Here is a 23,066-nt window from a genome sequence, read left to right as displayed (position 1 = left end):
ATCACCTTCAAAAATCTACAGTCAATGTGGATGAGAGCTGACCACTGATGGTCAAAGTTACAAAACTGCAAACAAAAAAGACAGGAGTCCAAGTCCCTGATGACACTGTGGAACTTCGGTATATGCATCAGACCTTTAAATATCCCTAAGTGAAGCATTTAAGTCAATGATATTTGAGTCTTCTCTTATATGCACTTAAACCTAATCTTAACCAATTTGCATCTTTGCTGGGAAGGGGGAAACTGGCTGGTTGACGGACAAGGGGGAGAGGGACTGCTCACTGTGTTTTCTTTAGAAATTCTCAATTTGAACCACAGGAATGACTTACTTAGTCAAAATTAAGTTAAAACATAGAGTCTAAAAATTAATAAAATATTATGTCTGAAATATTAGAAACAACATTTAATGAAACCATTTAGGCTTATTATTTGAAAAAATAATATTTTTTTCATAAAAATCTGGAAATAACTTATTTAATAAAAGTGGAAAATGTAATATAAACGTCAGTAGTTTCTTCTGTAAAACATGGAAGTACAATCAGGTCAGGTAACACTGTGCCACTTTTGTACCAAAGGTTCTACATGTGGTTGTTCAAAAATGCTGGCTGAATGAACGAAACACCATAAAATAGATCACCATTGCGAGTGTTCTTCTCTGTACGTGCCTGACTGTTATCTGTAAAACTGAATGTATGAAAAAGACTTTAGGCAAACAGAGAGGAAAATAACTAGAATTTTCAAAGCTTAGCAGAATACAGTTATAGGCAGTTATTTAAGCTAGTAAGCAAATATTGTAAGTCCATATATTTATCTGCCCCAATAACTCATTTTCATTGACAGACTAGCATATGTAACAAACCCAAGTGAAAATTTAATAAGAATTTATGTGGGGTGGGGTATAGGGTTGCTATTAAAGAAGTATTGTAGGAACTTAGCTTTAATTCCCATAATTTTTATCCTATTAAAGCAATTCAGAAGAATGCAACTTACTAACTGTATACTTGGCTGAATTTTCATACTGAAAAATTCCATAAATAACTCTTTAACCATCTATATAAGTTGAGAATTTTGATTTATATTTTACATTTATACTATGATACATCTTTCTTGGTTCAATTTTTTTAAACATCACCTATTTTCCCAAAAGGGCTGGATAACAATCACAACCAATTTATATGAACATTTGATTAGAAAAGCTCAAATGGAATTTCTAAGTAAGGCCTTTATACTGAACAAATACATGAAATTTGCAAAAGATTGATAGGAATGTGCAACTTACTTTGTCAGTTTCATTTTTCATGTCTTGGTAGTAAATATTATTTTGATAAATAAAGATGATTTTTATTACATTTACTGCTCTGTGATTTTTATACAACAATGGTTCCTCAAGTTATATAAAAGGAGGAACCATACTCTAGTAGTCAAACTGTAAACTCATGTTTCTTTAAAGTTATTTGTCAACATATCCACAACTGTGTAGGAATGAAGTGAATCAATGATGTGGGTTTGTCTATTTCCTACAAAATAAAAATCCTGAGGGAAAAACAGCCCTAAATGTTTCTGGACCATCACTAATTCTATCCTATTTGCCTCTCACCATTGCCTTTTCACTTTGGGTCCATTTGAAAAATAATGGCAAAGACAGAGAAAAGAAGGCTGTGCTATAAACAGAAGAAACTTTGGGCGGGTCTGAGCATGCCCACTGTCATCAACCCGGCCACAACAGTAGGTGAAAAGGGAAGGAAAGCCAGTCCCATCAGGCTACCTGCTTGTGTCTGGAGGAACCAAAGCAGAATCAGTCAAGGCAGATTAGTTCTGAAAAACAGGTTCTGAGCACCATCAAAGTAACAGCTAGAAAGGCACTGGCATCTCCTGTCCTTTCAGGAGTCAGACTTCACTTGACAACAAAAGCAAGGCAAATGTTTCTGAATAAAGATACAATCACATAAAGAAGGTTTTACATTTGACACAGAACTGTGGTCAAAACATTGTCCATAAGACATTTCATTATCTCTGTTGGAGAGTCTGTGTTCAAAGCCCTTAGTGTTCAAAGCCCTTAGGAATTTAAGGCTAGGAAAAAAAAAAAAAAACCCAAAAAAACAACCTGCCACTGTTCAAGAATGGTATATTATCTTATAGATGAAAATACTAATGATGTAAGTTACAGAAGGCCCTCAGAAACATTTTCTAAAAAGCATCTGAGAGCCTTGTAACATGGCCTTTATTGATTTTTCCCTTCTGTAGGAGGCAGATTAATTACTAAGATACGACGATTACTTGTAAACAAGGTTATGTATCCTGGTTATGGAGAACTGACACTCAACATCCATTTCAACCACCTACTACATTGCCTTCCTGTGTTATACTGGCTGGAAAACTAAGAACTGTTTCAAAAAGCACGTCCAGTTTGGATGCGATTTGGTCTGGCCAGTCTCTAAACTGCTCAAGGTTAGGAAGGTGGAAGTAAAGTAGAGGCCACAGTTTTGCTAACTTTGCTCACAAATGTGCCTTTGGACACATTGGTGAGTCCCAAGGATCTGGTCACTAACTTGGTGGGTGCTGAAAGGCATGAAATTGGGCATCTGCTGTGTTGGCGCAGACCACAAGGGCACTGGGCAGTTCTGAAACTGAGAGTGACTATGGGGGCTTCTGGGTCATGGGGCCCCTGCGTCAGGACCGGCAGTGAGGTTCCAGAGCAGCCGCTCCCCAGCTCGGCAGGCAGTTCCGTCTGCACGGGCAGCCTGTGGCCTGGTTTTGATGTTATTCAGAAATCTCAATCTAGATTGTCTCCTCGTTTCTCTCAATGATACTGTAATGCATTTAATATGCCATTATAAATACTTTTCTACTTAAACGGATTCTGGTTTCTGCAGCTGAACCTTGATCTAAACACATGCCAGCACATAAATACCCCTTCCAAAAAATGGACTTCCAGTTTGTGGGCAAAGAAAGAGCAAGGCAGAGTTTAAAGTCTCAGTGAAAGGACCACTCCAAAATAATATTCAGGGACTAATGGATGCTACTCTGCTCTTGCGCACTCAGAATGAAGATGTGTTCTTAGTGACACTGACATGCGTTCAAGGACGAGGAGAGGCCAATGCTTAAACAGTCCCTTGATGAGAAGTGCTCAGATTGTTAGTGTAAGTACTTCCAGAATAATATGCAGAATTTAAAACCCCAAGGATAACATAACAGCATGTACAGTGAGACCCTTCTTTCCAGGACTGTGTTCTGGAAACTGAAGATTTCCACTAGTTCCCGGAACTAGTGGAGTAACAGAGTGCTAAGATAATGCCACATCTAGTCCTGCTATGCAGCCATCCAACTTCCGAGAAGACGTGATCTCTCTGGCAATTTTATTAATACCTGGAAACTTAATTTAACTATACTCTGGGTACGTGTATAAGTCTGTGTTCTTTCATAGCTCACTTGAAATAACCAGGTCTCTTGATAAAAGTTTCCTTTTTGGTTTGGTTATCATGTAGAATCTAAAGATCCTTTTTAAGCCTCTCTTTGTTAGAAAACAATGGTATTTCTATTAATGGCCATCAATGTCTCAATCAAAGTTAAAAAAAAAAAGGGGAAAAAGAGGATGTTTACTATACAGCACAAAGAATTCTACTCAGTAGCCTGTAATGGCCTATATGGCAAAAGAATCTAAAAGAGTAGATATATGTACATGGATAACTGAGTCACTTTCCGGCATCTCTGAAGGTAACACAACACTGTAAATCAACTGTACTTCAATAAAAATTTAAAAACAGGGAAAGTTGTTGTGATAAAAGGACAATTCCTTGTTATAGTTTGTGAGGCTTACTTGCAGGTTGTGGGTAAGGTTGCCAGACTTACCAAAGCAAGAATTTGAATTTCAGATTAACAATTGTTTCAGATAAACCATGAATAATATTTTTATTGTCAGTATGTCCCATACAATATAAGGGATATATTTATATTTTTAAAGTATTTATGGGACATACTGATATTAAAAAAAGGATTCATTGTTTACTAGAATTTAAATTTAACTAATCATCTGTATTTTATCTGTCAATCCTAGATAAAACAGGGGGAAAACCCCTTGCATGCACTACAACTTCTTAATCTATACCAGCTTAGGAGCCCAAGACTGTCTAAAGGATTGAAGACACTTTCAGATGGAAGGAAAGAGCTCAGTATGGCTAACTAAAGGGGAATACAGAGTAAATTAAACTCTCAACTTGCCTCAGACTCTTGGTATTTCCTGGGTCTTGTTTCCTTTAACCTAGATTCAAACATGCTCTTGCCCAGAGAATTCAGCTCAAGCTCTGGTAGTCTAGAACCCACCCTGCTTCCTTTCTAACTCATGGCTGTCAGGGAGCTCAGAAATAAATCCCAGTTCTGATTTTTCAGTTACTTCTTCATACTTAAAATAGAAAAGGTACCTTAAGCTCTTTCAAAAAAAGAGAAGGACCATAAAATGCTGACTAAAGAGCTGGCTTTCCTTTATGGTAGTCATGGAGAATCAGTGAAAGAAATAGGTCTAAAAATGACACAGAAAAGTAGTCACCTTCCTAATTTTTCCAGCTGTGGGGAATAAAATATAACTTTTTTCCTAAATAGTTATATGTTAGAAATTTGGCTACACAAGTATCGAAAGAGTATTCTATACTACTGTTACTGTGATGAAAATACAACACAGGGCAGAAAAACTATTCCAGAGTTTGAACTTTTCTTTATATACTAAGGGATGTACTGGATAACACAGAGAAGAGGGCAGTATATCAAGCAATTTTCATTTTTATTTGTTAAAAGTGTCCTGCTGCTAAAGTATGAGAAGTGAAAATGTGGTTAAACTTTGAAATGTGATATATATCTGGAAAATAAAATAATTTGTAGCATAGTTAAGTTTTGCTCAAGTCTGGAGAGATAACATGAAAAATTCTCAGACTAGCAATTTGCTGACTAGAAAACCGCTGTATTTTCAATCAGCCTAATATGGCAGTTGTTTTTCGGAGGCAAAGAAAAGCTAAAGGAGACTTAGAGCCTGCAGATATTTGGCCGAGCTTGGCAAAATTTAGCTGATAGTTTCATCTTATCCTTGTTATATGTTTTCCATATGGGACCTATTATTATCAACGAGAAGAAATAATAGAAGCAAACAGAAGCAAGAGGAAAGGTTCAGACTGGCATGCATTAACTGCTTGTCAACTACGGTTTTCCTAATGAATTGCCCTGTTGCTCTGCATCTCACTGATTCCAGTACAACAGCTTTCATTAGTCACTGCAAACAAGACTTGGTGCCACCTTGTTTACATCCTATTGCAAATAATTAGCATTTCATATTAGAATCGTCCAAGGCACTTCTGAACTTACAGCACGACTATCTGACATCATCTGATACTTTTTTTCCCATTCTGAACAAGCCTGAAAACACATTCTGTGCTTCTTAGTTACAACGGTGTCACCAACGAATTCTACCATGGCTTAAATTCCTGCCAATATTGTGGCTGGGGATATCAAAACGCTGCAGTAATTAGACCTTGCAAGCCTGACTTCCCTAGTGGTAGAACTGTCACGGAAGGGGAGGAATTGATATTCAAGGTTTATAATAATTCAAACCTCTACAATTATTGCTAGAACACGAATACTACCATTTTAAATGGCAGAAAATGACTTAAGAAAATGCCTCATTACAAAGGTAAGAGACAGAAAAGAAAATACCACCATACACTTTGCTGACCAATGCCTTTTCTCTGCTAAAAATTTACAATCACTTATTAAAACTCAAACCTGATTATTAACTTGGGGAGGAAGTATTTGTTTTGAAAACATAGCTGCCATATTTGATAGAATGCAAGGTCCATTCTATCACATATTTTAGAACTTCAGTTTAGAAGTGCAAGAATATATAGGTTTACATATGTTATTTCATATAACCAAATTGATAGAAGTTTGTACAAAACCAGTTACTTCTACCCCAATATTAATAATATTTTATGTGTGTGTGTATGTGTATCAACCTCCATATGTATTTACATATGTAATTCCTTATATGTATCTGATGTTTTCTCTAGCACGCATGTACAGTAAGACAGGAATCAATGAATCAATTCTGAATTTGTTTGAATATGCTGTTCACAGATACAACTAGCTAACCTAAACATTAACACCTCGGGAGAGGGTAGCCATCAGCCCCAGGCAATGGAAGGCTCTCATTTCTCTGACCGTTCCCTCGCTGGGCTCTGACTGTGTGCACAGATCCTGGTATCATGAGATACCTTTAGGCCTCATGAGATAATTGAGCCCCCTGGTCCACTTAACCAGCCAAGGAATCCTCAACCCCTTAAGCATTTCTTCCTATTCCACTGAGGCACAGATTCAGAGGCACACTCTCCCCGTGGCTGATCTTGCAGCCCCTCACTTGGAAGAGGGTTGATCTTTTGGACTCTTCCTGTCTTAGGATTTCAGTTTCCAACTGATAGTTAACTATCCTCACTAGATATTTGATAATAATGATGATAATAATAATTTTAAAAAATCAGCCTTAGGCACAAAGAGGTAAATACAAACATTAAAAATAATAATGTATGACTGCTAACAGCTCTTCAGTGAATCTAAAAGATTAGAGACTAGAAATCAATGATGATAATAAAATGTACTTAGTTGATAAAGGTGTCTCATACAAACTATCTTTTCTATAAAAAGATTGAAAATTTTCAAAGAAAGAGGGTCTCTTTTTCACATTAAGTGTTTTACTGCTTACTATGCTTCTCAGTGCAGGCAGTGAATTAATTCTGAGAAGCCTCTTCAAAAACAAAGCCAGTCTCTGTGGATTTCTTGCAAGGTCAGTGTGACCTGAAGGAACAAAGGGGTGTTACTTTCCCTCTGGCAACAGCTAGGTGGTCAGATCCCTAGGGGTACAGGGTGTTGTTTAGGACACTGGGATAATAGTTAGGTCTTATATCCTTGAGGCAACATAAAACAGAGTAAACTATTATTTGATATTCAGAGAAAAGGACTATTCTAACTTGTCTGGGCTGATACACAGTCACCTCTTTCTCAAATATCTGCCTGAAATAAACTGGAATTTGGAAATCCTGTCCCACAGGTATATTTATCCTCATTTATCCATTTCTCTCAAACAAAGGATATGCACAAAGGCATGGGTTTGATCCCACCTGGGACATTTACTAGTTGTTTAACCTTGAGCAAGTTATTTAGCAACTTTCTGTGAAGTTCCTCTTCTAGACACACACACATTCACAAATAAGTACCTATGCCTTATGGGACTTCTGTGACGATAGAATGAGTTACTTACACGTAAGGACAAAACGCTGCCTAACTACATAGAAGGAGGCAGTGAAGGCAATATTATGCAGTTCCAAGCTATAATAGGAGCCACATAAACATTGGCTGCTATTTCTATTATTAGGAAGATGTGATGTAGAGAAAATAAACCATCATGAATTTTGGAACTTAAAAAAGGAATTTCTTAAAAAAAAAAAAAGGAATTTCTTGTTTGGTCTATTATTAAAGTGGCCTAGTTATGGCCTTATACAGCCAGCCTACCACTACATACAATCCTCCCTTAGTATCCATGGGGGATTGGCTCCAGGAATCACAAAGATACCAAAAGATACCATGGATGCCCATCTCATATTAGGTTGGTGCAAAAGTAATTGCGGTTTTGCATTGTTGAACTTTGCCGTTTGATATTGGAATGCATTTTTAAATAAATGTTATGTTATGCATAATTTAATGAGCATTCCTTGATTTATGTCTTTTGCTAATTACTTACTAATTGCTGTTTATTTTATATTTATTTTAGACTATGGAAATAAGGCTAGACAAAATGCAAATTTGAGAAATTTTCTTATTTGAATTCAAAAATGGGTTGTAAAGCAGCAGAGACAACTCACAACATCAACAATGCATTTGGCCCAGGAACTGCAAATGAACTTACTGCGCAGTGGTGATTCAAGAAGTTTTGCAAATGAGATGAGAGTCTTGAAAATGAGGAGGATAGTGGCTGGCCATTAGAAGTAGACAATGACCAATTGAGAGGGTCATTGAACTACACGAGAAGTTGCCAAAGAATTCAACGTCAATTATTATATGGTCATTCAGCATTTGAACCAAATTGGAAAGGTGAAACAGCTTGATAAGTGGGTGCCTCAGTAGCTGACTGAAAGTCAAAAACATTCTTTTTGAAGTGTTGTTTTCTCTTATTCTACTCAATAACAAGGAACCATTTCTCAATCAGGTTTTGAAATGTGATGAAAAGTGGATTTTATATGACAACCAGAGATGACCAGCTCAGTGGCTGGACTGAGAAGAAGCTCCAGAGCACTTCTCAAGCCAAGCTTGACCTAAAGAAGGTCATGATCACTCTCTGGTCATCTGTTGCCTGTCTGAGCCACTATACCATTTGGAACCCCAGTGAAATCATTACATCTGAGAAGTATGCTCAGCAAATTGATGAGATGCACCGAAAACTGCAATGCCTGCGGCTGCGGTACTGGTCAACAGAAAGGGCCCAAATCTTCACCACAACACGTTGTACAACCAGCACTTCAAAAGCTGAATGAACAGGGATATGAAGTTTTGCCTCATATAGTCTGTGCCTGTGTCCTTTTAACACTACCCTGTACTTCTGTTAATGTGTCCCTACATTTTGGCAACAAGACTGGATGTGAAGTTTTGCCTCATCTGACCTCCTGACTTGACTACGGTTTCTTCAAACATCTCAACAACTTTTTATATGGAAAATGTCTCCATGACAAGCAGGAGGCAGAAAATGCTTTCCAAGAGTTCATGGAATTCTAAAGCACAGACTTTTAGACTACAGGAATAAACAAACTTATTTCTCACTGGCAAAAATATATTGATTCCTATTAGAATCAATCAAACATATTGGTTCCTATTTTGATTAATAAAGATGTGTTTGAGCCTAGTTATAATGATATAAAATTTACGGTCTGAAACCACAATTACTTTTGTACCAACCTAATAAAATGGCATAGTATTTGCATAACATTTACGTAATCCTAGAACACCCTCCAACATCCTCCTTATATTTTAACTCATCTCTAGATTGCTTAAAATGCCTAACCAATGTAAATGCTATGTCAGCAGTTGTAAATACAATGTAAACACTATATAAATAAATGCCAGTGTGCTGCAAATTCAAGTTTCTGGAATTTTTAAAATATTTTCTTTCTGAAATTTGGTTGAATCTGTGAATATGGAGGGCCAACTGTGCATAAACTGATATGCAGCCATAATGCCCACATTTTGGTTTCTAACAGTCTTTTCTGTTAAAGAAAGTGAGTGCTGTGGAGAGTAACTGATTCCAAATTCTGCAGCAGGGAAAGTCAACAGTCAAAATGAGCCTGGAACATCTTACTGCCGAAATGTAGGGACACACTAAGAAAAGCCCGGGGTAAGAACCTTGAAGGGGGGTTCTTCCTGGGCAAGTCTGACAATTTCGGCCTTGAAATTGGAAAAAAGGAAAATAGAGAAATAGAGAATAATATAAATAAAAAAAGGAAATAGAGAAGTCAATTTTTCATGAGTTGAGACACATGGTCCAAGTTTCCTGTCTGCTTTGTGCTGTAACACATCTAGTAAGGCTAGAACCCCACTAGCCAGTTTCTCGCTTCTTAAAATATTTTTTCTAGTTTTCGCTTCTTTGTTTTTCCATTTGAATTTTATGATTAGCTTATCTATTTCTAAGAAAATTCCATAATTTTATTGCAAAGGACTTAACATTGACTGATATTTTACAGGACATGAAGTAATATGAAAACAGGTGAATATCATATTTAATTTTTTACTAATTTAAAACAAAAGGAAGTCTGCTGTGGCGATGGTTATTGTTGACTTGTGTCTTCAATACAATCACAACTATATCCCAAGGATGGAGGGATGATCTCAGTTGGTATGGACACACAGTTTCTTCGTCTGAGATCATCATTAATGGGGTGTACACACTTTGTTGAAGTGACAAATTTAATGCTCTTAACTAGAAAACATCAATTGTTACAGAAAGGACAAGACTCAGTCAGAATCACCTACACAGTCGGATGGCCTGACTTTCGGTGGTCACGACCAGAGATCCTAAATTCTGCCCAGACCAAGAATAATACAGCACACTCTCTTCTGCACACTGATGTCAAAGGGAGGACTAGCCACAAGTGCACTGACAGCAAGACCATGCGTCTGAGGTGGGGCGTGGGGGTCATCTTACATTTCCTGTATATACTTTTATAAACTAGATTTGATCCTTGTTCCATAGAGAAGCAGTGATACTTAGTGAAAAAAGCCAATACACTTATGTAGATGAAATTTTCTCTATCTGTATAAAGAGATATCGGACTTTCCTGATGGCTCAGACAGTAAAGAATCTGCCTGCAATGGAGATCTAGGTTCCATCCCTGGGTGGGAAAGATCCCCTGGAGAAGGGAACAGCTACCCACTCCAGTATTCCTGCCTGGAGAATTCTATGGACAGGGAGCCTGGTGTGCAACAGTCCATGGGGTCATTAGGAATGGATGACATCACTCTGGATGACATCACTAAATCATGATACTCAGAAGGCAAAATAATGCACTTGGCGGAATAAGTTGGAGCCACTTGTGACCAAAACATTCTCGTGGTAAAGAAAACAAGCACCAGATTTCCTGACAAGGTGTTGCCTCTAAAATGAATGCAGAATGCAGAGTCCCATGAATGCAGAATGCTGCTGCAAGAGAAAGTGAACTTCGCAAGGTCCGTTAATAGTAAAACCATTTAGAGTCCCAGAATCTTAGACAGGTGTTACAGGAGCTGCACAATGAACATCTTTCTATTGAGTGAATTCTTAGCTTCAACTCAAAAACACTGATGAAGAAACTCGAGATTCTGTCCAACAGCAAATCACATTTCAAGCTTAAGTGTTTAACTATGATTAATGTTTCATAAAGTTCAAAAGAAAATCCAATCATGTAATTATATTAAAAAAGAACACTTGGAACGTTGAGACAAGCAAAGCACAACAACAAAAACAAGTGCCATTTTGATAAATATTAAGCAATCTAATTAGACAGCCACCATACCTACTTCTGTATAACACTTTTGACCTGCAAATTGCAACTTCACACGATATAGGCAGCTCTGTAATTATACTGATCACCACAGTTAAAAAGCTTAGAAACAGAATGAGCTAGTAAATCAACGTAAAAGACATAATTGCCATATTTGAAGATCATATAAGGCTGCTTGTTATCTATAGTTCAGTATAATTATTTTTTTCTTAAAAAAAGGAAAACAGCCAGAAGAACCAAAAAGTGAGGTTGCTTGGATTTTCACAGCTGAAGTGAAAATGCTTGTACTCAAATTTAGAAAGATTTCTAGCTTATTTTCTGCTGGTTTTATTTGAATTTGAAGACTTTTAACATCTACAGGGTCTTTACTGATCATCTGTCAGAATCCTGGTGTCTATCTCACTGAAAATATTTAAAGCTTATTATTAAGAGAACTGATCACTGTGCAAAACTATGCTGAATTTTTGTAGGATATTAGAGTAATTCAGAGCCACAACATCGAGTTAACAATCTCCAACCTTGAGCCTCACTGTTCTCTAAAATTTGATCTGTCATGTTTTCTTTATCTGCATAGAATCCTATTAAAACACCTTCCCTAAACAGTCCTTTTCTAGAAAAAACAAATTCATCTTTGTCTACTCCTTCAAAATTTAGCTCAAATAAGATTTTGTTTATAAAGTTTCTTTAGTCTATCCATATTCTTCTCATTAGAATAATCCAAATATTTATTTGTAATTCTATTTGTTATAAGGTTAAAAGGGTTGGTTGTTAATGATATATACAGTTGTATTTACATTTCAGTCTGTAAGTTCTTTGACGGCCAGGAGCTCAATTTCTCTTACATCTTAATAGGAGACTGTGAGGTTTGCATTAATTTATTATTAAATTTTTTTTTTTCACAAAGGGCATCTCTCAGTTTTGGCTTTAGTGTCTTAATGAACAAGCTGAAAGAATAAGTTCAGAACAGTATTTTCTAAAATATCAGGTCTCTACCCATCAGGACTGTTATTATATTATTTTATTTTTAATGAAATAAAGTAGATTAGAAAACAGACTACATCACAATGAAGTAAAGGTAAAAACTGAACTTACTATTTTCCGACTTTAAGTAGGTGTGTGTGCCTGTGTGTGCAATGTGCAGGCAGGCATACTCAGTCGCTCTGTCGTGTCCGACTCTCTGTGACCCTATGGACTGTAGCCCACCAGGCTCCTCCGTCCATGGCATTCTCCAGGGAAGAATACTGGAGTGGGTTGCCATTTCCTCCTATAAGGGATCTTTCTGGCCCAGGGATTAAACCTGTATGTCCTGCATCTCCTGCACTGGCAGGCAGCTTCTTATACCACTGAGCCACCCGGGAAGCCTCTAACTAATGTGTTCTGTCATCTTATTCTAAGTTAAAAAATAAAACATCCTGAAAGATTTTTGGATGAACTATCACCTTTGATGAATTCATTACAGATAAAATTTGAAGAATGATATCCAAGATACCAGGGTTTAAGTATATTCAAGTCTTCTGAGCTTGCAATATCTATGGTGTCTTTATGCCTGCATGCACACACACCTACTTAAAGTCAGAAAGTAGTAGTACAAAAGGTCTCATTTTCATAAAGGAGTCATAATCAGCACCGAACACAGACATCACTAAGTGAGCACGATGTTTTTTTTCCAATTAAGCCTTTCCCTATGCAATGCTTCGGAAAGCGACTACCAGTCAACAGGCTGTTGAGAGGAAACATTTTCCACATCTGGTCCAAATCAGAATCCATGCATGTGAGAAAACTATGGCAGAGAAAGCAGGTTGTCAACACACACACACACATAAAACACACACATACACACACACCTGTATGTTTGCTCGACAAATACATATACACCTAATGAAATGTTTTTATTTAGATGATGAGGCAGATACAGTCAGTAATTCAAGCCTTCTACTGTGTTTAGTTCTTGAAGTTGTTTCATTCAAGGAAACTGAATGTATTCATATTCTCCAAAATCAGGAATCAAGGTCATATATGAAGGTAGATATCTGGTCCATACACTCTCCCTTTCTTTGCTCCCCAGTAAAACTTACATTCCCATCAAATGGCTTAGTTATAGAAGTGACATATAATACAGGATGTTCTGCATTAAAGCAAATATAATAAGTGTAATTTATAGATAACAGAGTCGTGGGGGATAAAAAGGAGAACACAAAAGGCTAGTATAATCCAAAAAAAAAGCACCATAAAGTCTAACTTATAAACTAGTCTTCTTTTTTGCTCATCAACATCATCTCACATCAAAAGTTAAAGTTTATGAGTTATTGAATTGATAGGTAAATTTGCCCCTCTAAATCATCTGACTGCGCCTCTGAGGGCTCACGTCACCTCCTCTTTATGTCAATGTCTTGCATGGCTGAGTTGCCACAATTGGCTCTGGTCACTGAAGCTCAAGTCGTTTGGAGCCATCACATCAATTATAAGAGCCGTTGCTGTCTGACACCAACGACCAGCGATTGATGACAAAACCTGTCTGCTTTCAGTTCTCATCTGACAGCAACAAACCAGTCCCGTCCTGCTCTTACTGGCATTTGTCATAAATCAGTAGCAATTCCACCACATAGAAAGGTGCTGGAGGCTCTCTCTAGTCTACCTGGCCTCATTTTCTTTTCAAATTTTAAAAATATAACTATTAAGGTAGATTAATGCCAAAATTTATTTCTGAAAGTGTCTAATTGTACATGCAAGCAATCTCATAATTTAATACCACACAATGTTCCTATTCTTTGATTTTTAAAGTGAATGACTAAAATACCACTAAAACTTTGAAAGTGGAAATTTTATATTCAAATTCTATGATTTTAGACATAATAGAGAAAAATGACATTTCCTTTTAGATTACTTCAGATCTGACATCATGTTTTTAATTGATTATTTAAGAAATATTTGAACGAAATTTTCCTAAATGAGACATTTTTTTACTATTTCGCACTGTCATTACAAAATGAACTAAACATTTAAATATAATATAATAAGCAAGTATTAGTCAACAAGCATTGAATATTAACTGCATGTAAAGATTATACTTTGCAGATATGAAAATATAATTTTTTCTCAACAAGTTATTACTTATTAACTAAGGCCAGTACATTTTAAATATTTTGTGGAGTTAAATAACTCTGAATCATTTGAAGGAAAAGAAAACAGCCCTGATTGAATCTGCACAATTTGGAGAACACTTTGAGAATTTGCATCACCTCACTATGCAATTTTCAACATCAAAAAATACTTAATATAAAATGTGGATACATTTAGCATCACATTAGGTAGAAAACTACTTTAAGTGGGAATGAAATAATTCTCACAGGAATCTTACACAATAAAAATAAAACAAAGATTATTCATAATAACACAAAGCATTTCTTTAAGGGGAAAGGGGAAAGAAAGGGCAGAAACATTAAGGACCTATTTCACATGCAGCACAGACAGGGCCTTTACATGTGTGATATCACTGCCTCCTCAAACACCAATGTAGACATGTTTATTCCACTTTATAAAGAAGGACACAGGGGCATGTCAAACTGAACTCGAAGTCAGTTCAACTTGATTTCAATGCCTATATTTTTTCTATGTTCATTTACCATTTCCTTACCACTCAGTAAAAACCTGTTATGTGTTTTATGCTAAACAAAGCATTAGACATAGAAAAATGAATAAAACACGGGCAGGTAAACAAGACAGAAACCAACCAAGGAGGCTGAGGCAGTCGTGGATGTACAGAGCGCTGCAGCGGGTAAGGCAGTAAGTTCTACCGGCTCCAAACCCCAGCATACAGGTATTCACACAGCTTGATTTAAATCTCAGTTCAGCTACGAATAACCGATGCAAGTTACTAGTAGTTTGCCTTTTTCTCACCTATAAAAGTGGACTTACCTCAAAAAGAATGATTTGAGTTTGAAATGAATTAATCTATTCAAGAAAAGGCTGTATTTTCAGTGGACATTTGGTAGTTGCTCATCAAATATAATTTTCACTGCCCCCCTTATACACACACCCTCACCTTCAAACACCAGAGGTTTAGTTGCCAAGCCTCAGAAATGCATGATACCTATCTTCTTCATTTAAAATGTAAAATTACCTACTTTATAGAATTCCCTGACCACAGCTGGCACCCCTGGTAACAATGGTTTGAGGCCAATAAAGACCTTCAGTGAGAAGATGGCCTGAGAATGGGTGGGGGCCACAGCAGTAGGGTCTGATGAACAGGATCTCGGCACCCGAAGCGGCCGCTGAAGCCGGTAGGGCTCAGCAGAGCGCTCCCAGAGCGACTGCGCTCCGAGCACTGGCCAGACACGAAGACGCTGGTGTGCCAAGCAGTACCTACTGCTGAACACCCCTCACGTCTCCTCCTGCTGGAAAGGGAACGCACTGCTACGTCAGGGCGCCTCCAACTGGGAGAGATTTGCTGGACTGTAGATACTAAGACTACCAAGAAGAAAATATGCACGAGACTATATTCCTCAACATTATACAATTAAAACCTGTAATTCCACTAATCCATGAAGATAGTTTATAGGTGGCACCACTTTGAAAAACTTACTCCTTCATATAATAGCCTGCAGCACCCATAAAGGAACTCTATAAATCAAATCAGCGTGCCTCTTCCAGTAACAGTGGCAGATTGACCTGATGTCTCTTCCTAAATTTAAGGCAGTCAACTGGCCCCTGAACATTATCACTTGTCTCTCCTTTATACTGAAATATTTTCACCAATGTACCATCTGTTCACAGAAACTTGACTGGGTTTACAACCAATGGCTTTCCCAGTTTTGGAAGCTGTGTGTGTGTGTGGTCAAACAGCAAAGAAGTAATTTAACTTCACTTGTTATGAATGCTGCAGGGATGAAGTTTAAATTCTCTCCTTACTTTCTGTTTCTTTTGACTATGCTGTAAGGATTTATCCCTCATGTTTAGGTCCAAAGTGTCAAAATTGACAACAGTTAGTAGAGGGATTAGCAAATGGACCTGGAGTCTTGAAATTTGCATTTTTATTAAGAAGGTGATCCTCTAGAATAACGTGTTGCATGAAACTAAACTAATGACATTTCAACTGTACTATGCTTAGTCGCTCAGTTGTGTTCAACTCTTTGCAACCCTATGGACAATGGCCTGCCAGGCTTCTCTGTCCATGGGATTCTACAGGCAAGAGTACTGGAGTGGGTTGCCATGCCCTCTCCTCCAGGGCATCTTCCCAACCCAGGGATTGGACCCAGGTCTCCTGCACTGCAGGAGGATTCTTTACCATCTGAGCCCCCAGGGAAGCCCAAGAATACTGGAGTGGGTAGCCTATCCCTTCTCTAGGGGATCTTCCCAACCCAGGAATAGCACTGGGGTCTCTTGCATTGCAGGTGGATTCTTTACCAGTTGTGCTACCAGGGGAGCCTGAAATTTCATCTACTGAACTATAATTTGAATCTTGAATGCATTTGACATCCTAGTATTGAACTATTGGAAGCTACAAGGTATAGTAGAAAACCCACATTAGATGTCGCTTCAGTCATTTCTGACCCTGTGCAACCAATGGGCTGTAGTCCACCAGGTTCCTCTGTCCATGGGATTCTCCAGGCAAGAATACTGGAATGGATTGCCATTCCCTTCTCCAGGGGATCTTCCCGACCCAGGGATTGAACTGGCGTCTTTTATGTCTAACCTGGATTGGCAGACGGGTTCTTTACCAGTAGTGCCACCTGGGAAGCCCCACATTAGATGCAAGATTCAGAAATTCTTTATTCTGTATGTAGCCATGTGAGATAGTTAACTACTCTAAGTATGTATTTTCTCATCTGTTAACTGGGAATACTAGTATCAACACGTGTGGCCCACAGTGCTGTTCAGAGAACTGATGACAATACCACCAGTACGAGTAACATTGGAAATATAATACCATCTATGGTTTGTCATGTCTGTTAAGTATTATTCTGCACCAGGCATTCTGTGAAAACTCTTGACACAGGACAATTAAGTTCTAAAGCAATTAATTAATATACCCACAGTGACCTACAAAATACATTTATTCTATGGACTGTAAAGAAGAGGTATATAAAGAGTAAACATTAAGTCAATATCAAACCAGGTATTTGAACCCTGGTCTGCTTATCACAATGCATAGCCTCTCACCACAGTGCTACACTGACTACTGTCAATTTAAGCACTACAAAAACGCAGCTGAAGGCACGGGAAAATACACAAGAGTGTACACACTTACATGTTACTCATGAAGGTTTAACAGACATACACCATTCATGGGGATACTGTGTCTGCACCCTTCTCACCTACTTCTTCAAGGGTAGGTTGCAGAATCATTTCTTAATATTCTTCCCTTGTATCCTTGGAAAATACAGTCTTGTCTAAGAACAATTAAAGACAGATCTCAAGAGATAACTATTTTGGAGTCAGAAATAACCAAGTTCCAATCCCTCCTTACCATACTCTACATATGAGATCATATGTTAATGATTTCACCTCTCTCTACTGTGGAAATAGGAACAGTCTGAGGTGCTTCACAGCATCATTATAAGAGTTAAGATAAGTACACAGTACCTGTCACATAGAGAACTCTCAGTAAATGCTATCCAGTAATATTAATTACAAAGATACTACTAATGACATTTAATTAGCCTGTGTACTGGGATTTCCCACATGCTATGTCTAACACCATGGACTGAGGCCTTCTAGAAACTACAAAATTAGCAAACAATGAACATCTAAGAAGGAAATAAAAATGCCATGGAAGAAAGTAAAAGCAAGTTAAATTCTAGCTTTGGTATCTTGAGAAAAAACTTCACCAAGTTGTATGTAAAGGTTCAAGAAACTTTTAACAAGTTTGAATTAGATAACTTATCTGCTTTTTAAAATAACTTAGATCCATCTGATCTGTGTCAGAGAAACACTATACTTATTCCTCCCTCACACTCTACACTACAGTAAGGGGGTGAGGAGCAGAGGGTGGCAGAGCAGGAAGATGAGTTGGGAAGGTACAGCCTGGAAGGGTGGAGGGCCTTTTCTCAGGGCTGGTGAGCAGAGGAGGAGCTCTAAGTATCCACACCCAAGGCCAAGAGGATGGTGAGCACACGGGTGAGGTGAAGTGGTGACCAGGAAATACAGGGAAACCAGGGGGCAGGAATTTCCCGTGCCTACTCTCGACATTAATAGGCCATTTTCAGTTTAACCAGCCATCATCCCTGGTAAGACACATATGATCATCTTGAAGAAAAACTTAAAATCAAGCAGGTGCTATTTAAAAGAAAGGGATGGAAAGAAGACACAGGGAAGGTTATTTTTCCCTTGAATTTCTTCCCGTTACAGGGATATTTTAGGAGTTAATACATGGAAGACAAAAACACAAAGAGAAAATGTGAGTAAATATAAAGGAGAAGAAAAAAGTTCCAATACTCCTTATGCTATCGTATTAGTTATTTGAGTTTCTCATTTCTACAAAATACTATAAATTTAATACTAGAGGTTTAAGTGTACTTTAGAAAGAATACCAATGGAAGGCACTGTTAGTATAAGAGAAGTGTAAGGATTTCTAGCAACAAGAGAAGGGTTGCAAAAAAATTTTAGCAATATATTCTAATCAGTAATACTAAATTATTTACATAATCTTAAATAGGTTAAAAGTAATTAGGTACACTGATAAAAATTTCATGTAAGAATAAAATCTATAGCTCAGTTCAAATATAGCTAATATGCCTAAAGTAAAAGCCTAGAAAATAAAATTTTTACATTTCAAACTTTGACCTATTTGAATATTATTCAATGTAACATGATTTGTAAATACAAAAAGTCTGTGGAAATTATTCATAGTTTCTTTTTTTTTTTTTTAGTTGGAGGCTAATTACTTTACATCATTACAGTAGTTTTTGTTATACATTGATATGAATTAGCCATGGATTTACATGTATTCCCCATCCCAGTCCCCCCTCCCACCTCCCTCTCCACCCAATCCCTCTGGGTCTTCCCAGTGCACCAGGCCCGAGCACTTGTCTCATGTACCCAACCTGAGCTGGTTATCCGTTTCACCCTAGATAATATACATGTTTCAATGCTGTTCTCCTGAAACATCCCACCCTCGCCTTCTCCCAGAGTCCACAAGTCTGTTCCATACATCTGAGTCTCTTTTTCTGTTTTGCATATAGGGTTATCGTTACCATCTTTCTAAAGTCCATATATATGTGTTAGTATACTGTAATGGTCTTTATCTTTCTGGGTTACTTTGCTCTGTACAATGGGCTCCAGTTTCATCCATCTCATTAGAACTGATTCAAATGAATTCTTTTTAATGGCTGAGTAATATTCCATGGTGTATATGTACCACAGCTTCCTCATCCATTCGTCTGCTGATGGGCATCTGGGTTGCTTCCATGTCCTGGCTATTATAAACAGTGCTGCGATGAACATTGGGGTGCATGTGGCTCTTTCAGATCTGGTTTCCTTGGTGTGTATGCCCAGAAGTGGGATTGCTGGGTCATATGGCAGTTCTATTTCCAGCTTTTTAAGAAATCTCCACACTGTTTTCCATAGTGGCTGTACTAATTTGCATTCCCACCAACAGTGTAAGAGGGTTCCCTTTTCACCACACCCTCTCCAGCATTTATTGCTTGTAGACTTTTGGATAGCAGCCATCCTGACTGGCGTATAATGGTACCTCATTGTGGTTTTGATTTGCATTTCTCTGATAATGAGTGATGTTGAGCATCTTTTCATGTGTTTGTTAGCCATCTGTATGTCTTCCTTGGAGAAATGTCTGTTGAGTTCTTTGGCCCATTTTTTGATTGGGTCATTTATTTTTCTGGAGTTGAGCTGGAGGAGTTGCTTGTATATTTTTGAGATTAATCCTTTGTCTGTTGCTTCATTTGCTATTATTTTCTCCCAATCTGAGGGCTGTCTTTTCACCTTGCTTATAGTTTCCTTTGTTGTGCAAAAGCTTTTAAGTTTCATTAGGTCCCATTTGTTTATTTTTGCTTTTATTTCTGAAATTCTGGGATGTGGGTCATAGAGGATCCTGCTGTGATTTATGTCGGAGAGTGTTTTGCCTATGTTCTCCTCTAGGAGTTTGATAGTTTCTGGTCTTACATTTAGATCTTTAATCCATTTTGAGTTTATTTTTCTGTATGGTGTTAGAAAGTGTTCTAGTTTCATTCTTTTACAGGTGGTTGACCAGTTTTCCCAGCACCACTTGTTAAAGAGGTTATCTTTTTTCCATTGTATATCCTTGCCTCCTTTGTCGAAGATAAGGTGACCATAGGTTCGTGGACTTATCTCTGGGCTTTCTATTCTGTTCCATTGATCTATATTTCTGTCTTTGTGCCAGTACCATACTGTCTTGATGACTGTGGCTTTGTAGTAGAGTCTGAAGTCAGGCAGATTGATTCCTCCAGTTCCATTCTTCTTTCTCAGGATTACTTTGGCTATTCGAGGTTTTTTGTATTTCCATACAAATTGTGAAATTATTTGTTCTAGTTCTGTGAAAAATACTGTTGGTAGTTTGATAGGGATTGCATTGAATCTATAGATTACTTTGGGTAGTATAGCCATTTTGACAATATTGATTCTTCCAATCCATGAACATGGTATATTTCTCCATCTGCTTGTGTCCTCTTTGATTTCTTTCATCAGTGTTTTATAGTTTTCTATGTATAGGTCTTTTGTTTCTTTAGGTAGATATACTCCTAAGTATTTTATTCTTTTTGTTGCAATGGTGAATGGTATTGTTTCCTTAATTTCTCTTTCTGTTTTCTCATTGTTAGTGTATAGGAATGCAAGAGATTTCTGTGTGTTAATTTTATATCCTGCAACTTTACTGTATTCGTTGATTAGTTCTAGTAATTTTCTGGTAGAGTCTTTAGGGTTTTCTATGTAGAGGATCATGTCATCTGCAAACAGCGAGAGTTTCACTTCTTCTTTTCCTATCTGGATTCCTTTTACTTCTTTTTCTGCCCTGATTGCTGTGGCCAACACTTCCAAAACTATGTTGAATAGTAGTGGTGAGAGTGGGCACCCTTGTCTTGTTCCTGATTTCAGGGGAAATGCTTTCAATTTTTCACCATTGAGGGTGATGCTTGCTGTGGGTTTGTCATATATAGCTTTTATTATGTTGAGGTATGTTCCTTCTATTCCTGCTTTCTGGAGAGTTTTAATCATAAATGGATGTTGAATTTTGTCAAAGGCTTTTTCTGCATCTATTGAGATAATCGCAATATGTAAGGCAAACGCTAACGAGTATGAAAGAGGAAATTAATAGTAACACAATAATAGTAGGAGACTTTAATACCCCACTCACAACTATGGATAGATCAACTAAACAGAAAATGAACAAGGAAACACAAACTTTAACGGACACAATGGACCAGCTAGACATTATTGACATCTATAGGACGTTTCACCCCAAAACAATCAACTTCACCTTTTTCTCAAGTGCACACGGAACCTTCTCCAGAATAGATCACATCCTGGGCCATAAATCTAGTCTTGGTAAATTCAAAAAGATTGAAATCATTCCAGTCATCTTTTCTGACCACAATGCAGTAAGATTAGATCTCAATTACAGGAAAAAAATTATTAAAAATTCAAACATATGGAGGCTAAACAATACGCTTCTGAATAACCAACAAATCATAGAAGAAATCAAAAAGGAAATCAAAATATGCATAGAAATGAATGAAAATGATAACACAACAACCCAAAACCTATGGGACACTGTAAAAGCAGTGCTAAGGGGAAGATTCATAGCATTACAGGCCTACCTCAAGAAACAAGAAAAAAGTCAAATAAATAACCTAACTCTACACCTAAAGCAACTAGAGGAAGAAGAAATGAAGAACCCCAGGGTTAGTAGAAGGAAAGAAATCTTAAAAATTAGGGCAGAAATAAATGCAAAAGAAACTAAAGAGACCATAGCAAAAATTAACAAAGCTAAAAGCTGGTTTTTTGAAAAAATTAACAAAATTGACAAACCATTAGCAAGACTCATTAAGAAACAAAGGGAGAAGAACCAAATTAACAAAATTAGAAATGAAAATGGAGAGATCACAACAGACAACACTGAAATACAAAGGATCATAAGAGACTATTACCAGCAGCTCTATGCCAATAAAATGGACAACTTGGAAGAAATGGACAAGTTCTTAGAGAAGTATAACTTTCCAAAACTGAACCAGGAGGAACTAGAAGATCTTAACAAAATGATCACAAGCAAGGAAATCGAAACTGTAATCAGAAATCTTCCAGCAAACAAAAGCCCAGGACCAGATGGCTTCACAGCTGAATTCTACCAAAAATTTAGAGAAGAGCTAACACCTATCTTACTCAAACTCTTCCAGAAAATTGCAGAAGAAGGTAGACTTCCAAACTCATTCTATGAGGCCACCATCACCCTAATTCCAAAACCAGACAAAGATGCCACAAAAAAAGAAAACTACAGGCCAATATCACTGATGAACATAGATGCAAAAATCCTTAACAAAATTCTAGCAAACAGAATCCAACAACATATTAAAAAAATCATTCATCATGACCAAGTGGGCTTTATCCCAGGAATGCAAGGATTCTTTAATATCCGCAAATCAATCAATGTAATACACCACATTAACAAATTGAAAGATAAAAACCATATTCATAGTTTCTTAATTGATTTTTTGTCATGAGCATTGCCTTAAATTGACAAAAGAATACCTTTCAGCCTCCATAATGTAATTTCTATAATGCTAAATCAAAACCATGTCACACAAATTTAAAAAAAACAACAAAAAATTTTCAAAATAGTTAAGCTTTGTTCTTTTTTGACAGTGCACTTTAAAGTTATGAATTAGGATTTGTAAAAAATTGGGATTAAGAGCTTAAAATATATTTTTGTACATAGGTCTGCTAACATTGTTACAAGAAAAGTGGAAAGTATTAAAAATATTATTGTATAAAATATATAAATAAGATATGGAGCTAGTGTTTACTGAGTACACAGTTTAGT

At 37.1% G+C, this 23,066-nt stretch overlaps 1 protein-coding gene across 5 annotated transcripts in view; it reads right to left on the bottom strand.

The window, feature by feature from the left end:
- The window catches only part of DIAPH3 (diaphanous related formin 3), a 549,655-nt gene that overhangs the window by 80,465 nt on the left and 446,124 nt on the right, over window positions 1–23,066 (bottom strand). The window lies entirely within an intron of this gene.

This window comes from Odocoileus virginianus, chromosome 8 (genome assembly GCF_023699985.2).
Source record: "Odocoileus virginianus isolate 20LAN1187 ecotype Illinois chromosome 8, Ovbor_1.2, whole genome shotgun sequence".
NCBI lineage: Eukaryota > Metazoa > Chordata > Mammalia > Artiodactyla > Cervidae > Odocoileus > Odocoileus virginianus.
The sequence above is the reverse complement of the archived record's forward strand: the minus strand, read 5'-3'. Positions and strand labels throughout refer to the sequence as shown.